Here is a 12,212-nt window from a genome sequence, read left to right on the forward strand (position 1 = left end):
GGATCCTCAAGACCTTCATATATCTATGGAGATATACCAATATCGTCACGCTCGAAGTGTGGTATTATGGTACGCAGAGAACATTGCAGCGCATCCTCCCGAAACTAATAAGCAGTAACAATCCCATGTATTGAAGCGGCGACCTACTCTCCCGTCTAGTATTATAACCATTTACAGTATACGCATGTAATAACTTATTTATCGCATTCTGCAACACGCGAAGGAGGTTTAAGGAGACCTTTTCGGAGCCTTTTTGCAATGTACAGGCGTTCACCTTCACCGATCGGACTCCTGTTCCTACTTAACCGAATTTTAAATGATACTAACATATACCAATGCTTCTTTAGAAGTTCTTTTTATTCTGCAGTTCTTGTGTAACTTTTTTGTGTTTTCTTAAATTATGTTAGTTTTCCAGGGAGGAAAACTTTCTATTAGTACAACAATTAAATGTTCTTGAAGATTTTACTTACGTATTCTGTTTGTAAAAATTATAACAACCCTAATTCCTTTTTTTTTCAATACAAAACTAAATAAAAAACAATATTAAACCAAATCAAATAAAAAACTTACAATATCATATCAGTTTTCGCACCACATTTAATAACATGGTTTTAATATGATACAAAACCAGAAAGAATAATAAATGTATAACTAATCTGATATACTTTATTAAGAAAAAGGTAAATATATAAATGCATTTTTAATAATGAAACAGTCGCATTCAAACAGTGAAGTTGAAATTCACGGTTTATTGCTTTGGTATATCTTAAGCCTATAGCCTCCTTAAAGAACGTGTACTAACCTCTTAAGTGTGCTATCATGTAATTATAACAAAACGAATAAAAATTAAAACTGAAATGACGAATTTAAAACACATTAAACACACTTTTTAACTTCTAGCATGTTTTCTTTTGTAATTATTTTTACAATATGTTTACAAAACATAGCGTTGAAAGTTATAAATTTTCTAACACGAATGCCAGATAACTATCGCCGGTTGAAATTTGTACAAAGAATTAGTCCTGTTCCTTGGTACGTAGTCTCATAAAATCCTACATTGAAATAATATAAGTTTTTTATATTAAATATCAGAATTCAGTTAAGGGACGCCCATTGCATACCATTGACCTCCCCCAAAGATACCTGAGGGAGGAATATACCATAATCACCATGCTTGGGGGGCAGGTTGGTGAACTGGTGTGGTATTAGGGTACACGGAAGACGCTGCTAACCATCCTTCAGAAAATTGATTCTTAGTAATGGCATTCCTGTTTTAATTACATGTTAGACTGTATTTTCAGTCCTTTATCGCAAACATCGGTACAAATTATGACATTTTTGAGATTGGAAAATAGTTTAGAGTATATGTTAATAATATATATTTTACAATGAATATTGCTAACGGAATTACAGTTATTATCAATCAATAAATCGAGTCTTTAAAAGTCTCTTTTATAACTACCTACCTTACAACCAATCACATAGTAAATTCTTTTAATTTAGTTCCACAAAGTTTAGATGTAGGTTTATTCGGTACTAAACCAGCCAGATATTTAAAATTTGTATCATGATCGATAGATCGATTGAGTATCATCACTATCATCATTTCAGGCGTTTATCATTAAAGGCCCACAGCTGGACGTCGGCAGCCTTCAAAGATTTCTAAGAGAAATCGTTAAAAGCAGCCTGTTTCCTGCGTCTTCTGGAGAACTTAACAATGTCCGTCTTGTGGGTGCATGTCCAACGTTGCTCTAAGTCTGTTGTCTCCTCACTTCAGAATTTAAACTACGCTATGTAACGTACCCGCTGCCACTTTTTCAGTTATTTAATATATTTCCCACAGATATTAGCATCCGTGCCTTTGTTTTTATAATCACTATTAATTTTTCACTTTTTTTGTTGTTTTGTTGTTGGCTTGAATAAAAGTTAAGTTTCTCAATAGTTTTCTTAAACTATTTCCTAAATTGAATTTTAAACTACTTTAAACTGAGACTTCTTTTTTTAAAATCATTTAGTGGTCTCGTTTTCATTTGTTTTTTTACAACGTCCTATCAATGTCCAGTGCTACTTCAACTAGTCAATACGTTGGGTTATCCCTGTGACTTTTGTTTGTCTATGGATCTCCTCATCTATGATATGATCTCATAGAAAGGTTTCGAGCATAGCCCTTCCCGTGGCTTGTTAAACGACTGTTAACATGTCAATGAAGCTTGAAGTTAAAGACTACATTTTCCTAGCTTAATTCATAATAATAATTAATAAATAAAGCGATGAAGCAAAATAAGATTTTGTCGATAAACATATTACGTATTGATATATTTTTTTTAAAAGTATTGTAGCCGTAGTGGCCAGTACCACGAGGCGTTCTTACGTGACTCTACACATGGAATAGTTTTCATACCTGAGATGGTTACATTGTCTAAATGATAAAATTCAAATTCCATGATCCGCATAGAACCCGTGTGGGCAGTTAATAGGTTGACTTGCGATAGCTCGGCTATATTGAATGCATGCAGTCCAAGTATTGAACGATACATTTTATATGATATTTATTTAAATACACATTTTCTTATTGCATATACAAATAAATTATGAATATTCATTTAAATTTAAATAAATATGAAATGGAAATGATAGATACAGTATGCTAATATTGTTTGCATTCGGGAGTGGAATTACAAAAGACTTCCGCAACCATAGCTATTTTCAAAAATTAATAATTAACACCTTTTTTCTTTGTTATACTACCTCTAATAATGTTCGTTAAATTTCGTTACAACTTATACATGTTACAACAACAGCTTATACGTGATTAGTTGGCGAGTATTCTCTTCAGAATTATTTTTTAATTTTTGCTAAAGAACTGACAAACATAAAAGGGATAGTTAAATATGAATGATTATTGTTGTATAGACTATATATAATTAAAGACATTTTGTAGTGATTCTAAAGGTAATATGAAATTTAAAATACCTATATTTTTTATTTGTATCTAGACTACTAGACTCTCTTACTTAAGGGGCAGATGTATGTTTTACAAGCGGTTTGTACCTGCACTCGATTGCCAGTCAGATTTAACCCCGCGTACCATGGACACTACTCAAAGTTTAAATGCATTATAGTGTCGTTTGTGTATGTCGTTAAAAGCTAATCACAATAAATAGTAAATACCTCAGATCAGTGTATTTTTATTCATTGAAATCCAAGATTAGGAAGCCTAGAAAAGTTTTCCAATATAACTATTTAAATTCGAAATCGAATAATGATTTTATAATATTTAAAACATTATAATGTATTTATAATGTTATGTGTTCATTATTATCAACACTGAAAGCTGGTATGAAATATATTTTATATTAATACATTACAAATTTATGGATATACTTAAATGTTTTATTAATACAAAAATCAATTAAAATTATCAAGACTCATGGAATTAATAATACATTTTTTTATTTTTCATAGTTTCCTTTAGGATAGAATCATGACTTAACCGGTATGATACATGTTAGTGACAAAACACTAAATATTTCGTATGTGATTATTTGAAGCTATTGTAACAATTAAAAGAGCAATATAAATAAAAAAGCATCTCCTCAATTATTATCGAGATATTTTAAAAAAAGTATAAACCGCTTCAGCTTATGAAACAACACCTCCGTTGTATATTGTAGACCATACTATTCAAATGAACACGCTCTATACAGTAAACTCTACGAGCAAATACTAGACGTCTGGCTATAAAGAAAATGTTGCAGTCAGTTTGCATTTTAAGGCTTTCCCGACAATGCCAAATTGTAATAAAGTTTATATTCCCTTTGTAATGTTTAAAAAAGTTTAGTAACAAGTTTTTCATTGCTAAATAACCGAAGTTTGATCCTAATTTTTATGATGAAATATACACTAATATTAGTGCAACATATTAGTGTATATTTCATAATAATAGTGCAACAGGTTCCTTGAAGATATGGTGGCGACGTCACCAAATCATGACAAAGGACTTAAAAATTAGATAAAGATGAATATTTGTACAACAACGACAATACGTTCAGTTATTTTTTATCATTTATAGGAAAACATTTGACCTCTGCCTTGCCCGACGTTAAATAAATAACCATAACTTTTCGTTTATTTAACTAAGTTCTAAGATTATTTAATAATTCGTTTATCGATTCCTTTTTTATTGATATATTTATTAATAATACATTAATACTGCTGAAATTTTATCATCACTCTTGTGAAATAGAAATAAATGTTACAAGAATGTTTCACAAAACGATGCTCAAAGAACTTATTGTACAGCTTTTTACTAAGGACATTTATACATTTGTTTTTATTTATTAATTTATTTTGAGCCTGTGTTTTATTACCTAATGTAAGCTCAAATTGTGGTGTAAATTTTTAAAAGGTATTTTTTTACAAAATCGAATTCCCACTTCGATTTCACACCGTAATTTTTAAGAGTCCATTACATTTGATATTATTTCCATGATATTTAACTAAAGAGGAATACTTCTAGATGAGTTGATCAGATTATTTTATACTTTGCGGGATAAGAAGCATTAACATGGCTTTAAGCTTTGCTTCTCTGTAAATCTAATTAAAAGTATCCTCAGACAGGAGCTTTAATGTTTGAGAATTTTTAATATAACTTCAGTAGTTCTGGTTTGTTGACGCTTGAAAATTATTTTCTCAAGTTACATAAAAAAAACCTAAAAAAATCATGTAATTGACATAAAAAATTTTGGCGGGAAGTAAAGGAGACACAAAGGCTTTGATTTTTAGGGTGTGGTTTTAGGTCATTTGTATTGTATACTATATTGCTGGGTACATACGCAATATATATACGGTAGTTGGTTTATTTTATTTTTTTTTAAATTAACAAACAATAGTGCGTGGCTTTTGACAATAAGCGCCATCTATGGACGTCATTCAAAAATTTGGGTTTGTTGTTTGCGTTGGTAAAAAATTGTTTAGGGATTGACGCGATAATAAAAGAACAACACATAAACAAATAAATTAACAGAATATCTTAAGACAAAAATAACTGAATTTATCTTTGTTTTACACAATTTAATTTTATAGATCATGCGTATGCATATTATTTATTACTGTGGTAATAGACTAATGTGGTACAAAAATATAGCGCTTGTAGTGATAAATAATAGATATTCAAGTAAGTATCATGGAATATGAATTTGTTTCGATATATTATAATAAATAAACGTTTTATAAAAATATCATAAATGATATGACCACTTTTCAACATCCTGTATCTCTTACACAAACAAAAGTACGGCAAAGTCGTAATTAAGTTTTATATTACTCTCATGTGGATTTCTCCAGCCAAGTTACTATTAACGAAGTCGTTTTGATATCATGAATATACTTTTAGGTATTATTTTTATTTATTTAACAGTTTATTGTACACAATAAAAACACTAAAGTAACAATACAAATATAACTGACACAACAGGCACTACTTATTTCTAACCAGAAATTTCTTCCAGTAGGCCTACGGAAGGAGATTCATAAAAAGTAAGGCAGACACAACGTGCACAATAATTAAATTGAAATATTTACAATAGATACGACTTTTGACCATAATTACATACTTAACATGAACATAAATGTATACTTACATATTATATACTTACATAAATAAGCATAATAAATAATATATATACATAATATAAGCATAAATACATATATAACATATATAACTAAAAATATTATATATTCTAGACAACTAGCGATAAATAGTGCTCTTTGACTCGCTTTTTAAATACAGGTAATGATGGACAATCACGTACTTCGTAGGGGAGAGCGTTCCATAATCTTGCGGCATGGACAGTGAAGGAATAGGAAAAGAAATCAGAGTGATGGGTGGGGATCGCCAGTGACGTCCTTACGTTCGTACGACAAGGTTTGTCCTGGGCCCGGGAGAAGTGGAAGAGGTTACGGAGATAAGAAGGAGCAGAGGGATTGTATAGGATGTTATAGAGAGTAGGAAGAACATGAGCGTTCCTGCGGTGACGAATTGGAAGCCACTTGAGTTGCGATCGGAACTGGGAAATATGATCGTACTTACGTAAACCGAAAATAAATCTAATACATACATTTTGGAGACGCTCTAGTTTGTTTAGAAGCTTCTCAGTGGCATCCAGGTAGCACGCGTCAGCGTAGTCAAGAATGGGGAAAAGGAGAGTCTGTACGAGGGAGATCTTGGTTTTCAGAGGTAAAAAGTTCTGGAGGCATTTGAGCGAGTGAAGTGAAAAATGTAATTTTTTGCTGACCTCATTGACGTGCGGGAGCCAAGACAAATTGGAATCGATGATTACCCCTAGATTCTTTGCAGATTTGCTAAAAGGTATAATAACGCCATCGTAAAGCAATGGACGGATAGCAGTGACAGCGCCAAGACGCTTATACATATATGCGCTCCCAATAAGCAAAGCCTGTGACTTTTTCGGGTTTACTACTAGTCCGAATGACTTAGCCCAAGTAGAGATCCGCTCCAGATCGGCATTGATAAAAGCAATAGCATCATCAAGATCAGAGATTTTGAAATGCCGATAGATCTGCAAGTATTATGTGTCATTGTCCTCAAATTGGTGAACAGAGAGATCTGTATACTTGTTTTATATAGCTTAATACGTGATATAAACGTATGTATCTTTGTTTAAATAACAATCTGGACAGACTGTGGTCGAAGTCAAATGGTAGTCAGACAAAATAACACAGAAGCTAAAGTTGCGTATTTATAATTATCATCATACGGCTGTATTTATTAAACTTCTTAAATAGGACTAAAACAAAATTTATAAATTAAACGCTAATTATATCAAGTTTTACTAGGTATTTATTTCTATCATAGCGGTTCAAATGAACTGAATTTATGTTTCCTGCTTGAATGTATTAAATATGGTAGATAGGAAGGCAAAAAAGTAACATATAATAACCGTAGATTCAATAATAAGAAAGAGTCATGAAGTGCAAAAGCAATAACATGATACGTCAATTTTGCAATGCAAAGGTTCAAAATCGGTCATTTGACCACGGTATGTTTAGTGCTCGCTCTCGGATTTCTCCGTGTAATGACGTTGCTGTCCCTACATACTTAACTACAATAATCCTAACATCTTATATATCTGCCCTCCCACAAAAGCGAATGAATTAATTAGAGGTTCGAACTTGTTCGATTTACGTCTTACGATAAAAAAGGTGCTTTCTTCCACAATACGCAATTCCCTCTTTAAGTGCAAAGTTGTTCGACTGACATTTCCGGTGAATTATGTTAAAAACTTTTCCGTGGCTTAACTTGAGCCCCTACTTAGGATTCGGTTTTGAGTCAAACAATTTGATTAACGGTGCTTGTAAATCACTGTGAAATATTTTATATACGTTGAAATACATAAAATTTTCAATGGTACATAATTAACGCTTAAATAAGCGTCACATATACAGTTTTTTTAATAAAGTTCTAAGAAAGATTTATTTAAAAAAAAACATGAAAGAAAATTGATTAATTTTGAAAAACAATTTCCCAATACAAATAACATCGTAAATTTTAATCATTATCATCGTTGTTTCATACCGTAGATGTCCATTACAAGCCATCCAAAGATATATATGTACTATAATCGCCAGACTTGCTAGTCGGGTTGACAATGGCAGTGTAGTATTAAAGTCCGCAGAAGACGCTGCTGCCCATCTTTGTGAAACATGTTTGTGAGCAGATAATTGTATATAAGATTTTATCCTGGGAATAGACCCGCGACCTATGATCGCAAGTTTGAATCCTCTACCGTTGGGTTACCGCTGTTTAAAATATGTGATATCAATAAAAATTATAATTACGTAACAGTAGAACAAATGACCATCAACTCGCCTGAAGGAATACAACGATGTGGTCAAAGATGAAACATACTCAGTACATATCTATTCAATCTGACACCAATCATTATATGATGAAATGTTTGTATTCTTTATATTTATATGTATATGACTATAGTTAGCAAGGCCTACTAGATGGATCGACGACATCGAACTCGGAAGTCACTGGATGCGGACAGCGCTGCACCAGTCATCGAAGCGATCCTTGGTCTATTCCTTTCAATGTGAGTCAATCGACTGAAAAGAAAAAGTAGACGGTCAGTAGTAGTTAGTATTTTTTGGCCAGTATTCTTAAATTTTTTTATGCTTTCTTTTCGATCCGTTTATATATCTTTTTTATGATATACTTCTTCAACATCATTCATTTATTTATCTATGCACATTTCTAATGATTATCTGAGAGAAAAGGCCTGCGGAATCAAGTTTTCGCTTATACTTTAAATAGGTGCTTAAATAAATAAATTTTAAATAATCTTGTAGTGTACGAAATATAAAACTTATTTTGAAATATAATATTAATTAGATGTTTGTTATTAATATATAAATAAAATGAACACTATAAAATATGATTTATTTGCTTATTAAAATTTAATGTTACGGAGTGTGTCCCTGAGGTATGAAAATCGATGGAATAATTAATGAATTGATCCTGGTAGACATCTGGTAGATATCATTTTTAGTTCAGCCTAATTGACAAACCCGAGCGTTTTTTATTACTAAAAAAGTTAAATAAGTTTTTCTGGTTTTATTTATTTTTAAGAATTGATAATGCTTATCATTAAAATGAACCTTGATCACGCCATAACTTGATAACAACTTTAGTGACTCATTCGTCCTTTTTTGAGATTCCTAATACTTTATAGAAGGTTTTAATGGAAGGCGAGACATAAACATGACGTCTGGTTTCCTATTTCTAAGACGTCATATCCAGTGAAATTACTTATGAAATATGTTTTATTTAGGAAAGGTGATGGCACCATATATATTTAAAAGATTTTTACCAATGTCCAATGATTACTCTCCCTTTCTCTTGTGCCTTAATAAATGAAATATGCAATAAATTTCACAATATGTTACACGAACGATATGTGACAAAATAATAAAATGTATTTATTTGTTCAATTACATTATAATCATCATTTACACACCCTGCTTACGTTATAAGAATGTCAGATGAGTTAAATTTGACAGAATTTCTGTATTTTACGAATTATTAAGATTGAGCTTTACTTTAATGGCACCCTGCAATTTGAAATACGTGGCCACGAAGGTTCCAAAGTACCTGATCTGAGAAATTATCCTTAACAAATTCCGACGGATTTTATTTTATGACCACTTTTCTTAAAAATCCAAATCTAGTAGCTATAGCAAACCATTGACTAGCTTTATTATCATTCAAAATATTATAAATTTTAACGAAACATATTACCATTAAAATTAACAAGTTTCAATAATTCAATTCGAATTATTTAGTCACATTAGCAACTCTTGGTAGTACAGAATAGTTTGAATATTAGTTGGTCACTATTTACGTTGAGCGCTGAGAGAAATATTTACATTCTACAAATATTAATATACACAAGAGGGCAGTAAAAACGAAATTTGAATTATAGCCGCATTGTACACGCTTGCTTTAATTTTACTTTATTACAACGTATGTTATTATTTGTTACGAGCAGTGGAAGTCCAGCGACAGAAGACTGAAACTTGCGATTATTGATCGCGTGTTTGATTCCTCGGATATATTTCACAATTTGTGTAGTAATTATAAAGGATTGCAACTGCTCACAAACAAGTTTTCAGATGATGGCTTGCGATATCCTCTGTGTACCAGAAAACCACACTGCGATCGCCAGCCCGCCAAGCATGGAAATTATGTTGTGTTACCTCTAACATATTTTTGGGGGATGGCTTATGCCTCGTAGCGGCTGTCTATGGGCTGAAACGACGTTGCTATTACTTGAACTAGAAAGTATTCTATAATGTTTAATAATAAATTTCATTACCATCATCATCATTTAAGCCGTGGGATGACTTTTCTAGACTAAGGACTCCCAGAGATTTTCAATATTACTAGTTGGAAGCCGTCTGTATCGAGGTTCTTCCGACGACCATAATACATTATTAATATATCTTTTATCATACAATAACAACATTAGACTATTAAAACCAATAGATGCAAATATTTTCTATATGTAAACAGTGCTTTCGGTTATATATAGCGTCTATAAAACAAACCACCAGTAACTATACAATGAGTTTAGATATAAGCTATGAACCCTGAAACTAATTTCTCAAAATTTTCGTTAGTTAAAATATTATCATTTACATACACTTATTAATTGTTTTTTAAAGAAAAAAAAGATAACTGTGCAAACGACATAGAGTAACTCTCTATTTTTGTTTTTTTATTAAATCCTTTAATACAATTGAGTGCGAATGTCATTATAATTTTTAGTTTATGAACACATGTAAACTTACATTAATTTTTAGTCAGATTATAATTTATGTATTATAATGAAAACTGCTACTGGCCACAAAATTATTTATTTAATTAGTATTTAGAATGTTTATGAAACTAAACGTGGGCATGATTTCATGTCCTATTTATTTTTAAATATGGAATGGACATTCTTAGCACAGATAATAATAATAAAGACATTTATTTTTAAATCTTTAGAAAATACGTGTACACTAATATTAGTAATGTTATGTGTTTTTAATGGTAGTTGTTAGTAGTATTGGTGATTTATTTTGCTTTGGGTGTGGCTTCCTCCTGCGTATTCTATGCATCATCTTTTCATATTTTATGTGATCGACCAACTTTTCTTTATTCAATATTAAAACTTTTTCGTTCACGCTTGTACAATATATACAAGCATATACAAATAATACAAATAATACAAGCGTGTAACGCGCTGTAAACGTGAACAAAGATGGACAATGTTATCAATGAAATTATTTATGAAGTATATTGTGATTAGAAGATTCTAGTATCGACCGATGAAATGATAGAATAAATTTCAAGGAAATTCTATGTTAAATGAAAATTTAAGTGTAAAGACAATAAATGGGCTGGCTTAGTGTTTTCAAAACTCCCGCAGTTTTGAAAGCTGTGAAAGTCAAAATAAAAAAAAAATCATGCTCATCAGAAATTGTCAACTATGGTAAAAAAAGGTTTTAAAAGAAAAACAAGAACCATTCATAATTTGCAGTTTGTTTTGTCTATACAGTATTATACGACATACTTTAAAAGTAATTGAACTGAGTGCAGATATATATCGAGGGTACTTTAATAAAATCCGTCTTGTGAATGTTTCGTTTCAACTAAATTGAAAATTTATATATGGGAGGGTTCAAATTACTCAGATAAAGATGCAAGCAATTTTATTTAATACTACGATAAACCTTTTATCGTTTGTTTAAAGTAACATGAAATCGATATTTTTAAATTGAAGCAATGTATTTTCAAATTGAACTTATCGAATATTTTTCTGGCTTAGTTATTTTTTTTTTTTTTGGAATAATGGAAACTTTTTACACATTTTATGTTAATTGTCTATTTTGCATCACATACAATGAGGTGCTCTCTTGGAACTTTCAAGTTATTGTATTTACTATCGGCAAAGGTGTAACCATTATTTCATGCCATTATTAAAAGAACATCCTGATTTTATTTCGCAGGCTTGGTTTCAAAAAGACAGTGCCACAACTACACATAATTTCTTATTCGAAAAATTGATGAGCCGTTTTGGTGACATTCCTTCGCCACTCATGTCATCGGATTTTAACCCTATGGAGTTGCTTTGAGTTGATATCTGAAGGGTAAAGCTTACGTGAATAAACCCGTGACTATCTCGGTACCTAAAGAAAATATCGTACGCGACATTAGGGCTATCCTATGATCACGTCTGAACAAAATACCGAGACCAGATTTCAAGAAGGTGCCCAATGTGATAGTCAGCATTTAGACAAGTTCAGAATCCAGAAATAAGATCTGCATAATTATTATATTTAATTCTTATTAAAGTAAATGTTTAATTATTGTACGTTTTTTAATTTGAGTTTTTAATTTTGTTACGAATTTTATTACACTTTGTACATATCTTACAGCGCTTTTTAAAATAGTGATGTCAAGATTAATATCGTAGTTTGTATCTGTGGATATGCTATATAAGTATGTCCGGTATTTCTTCAAGAGATCGAACCAGGTAGAAAGAGATAAGTAAACGAATGAAAACAACCGACATAGCCAGCTAATTATCAGTTTAAAGTGGCAGTGGCCAGGTGTCACAGTGTGCAGACCAGATTGCCGG

This window comes from Battus philenor, unplaced genomic scaffold (genome assembly GCF_028537555.1).
Source record: "Battus philenor isolate CCGP_79_NKW_IND1 unplaced genomic scaffold, ilBatPhil1.0.hap1 SCAF_25, whole genome shotgun sequence".
NCBI classification, from domain to species: Eukaryota; Metazoa; Arthropoda; class Insecta; order Lepidoptera; family Papilionidae; genus Battus; species Battus philenor.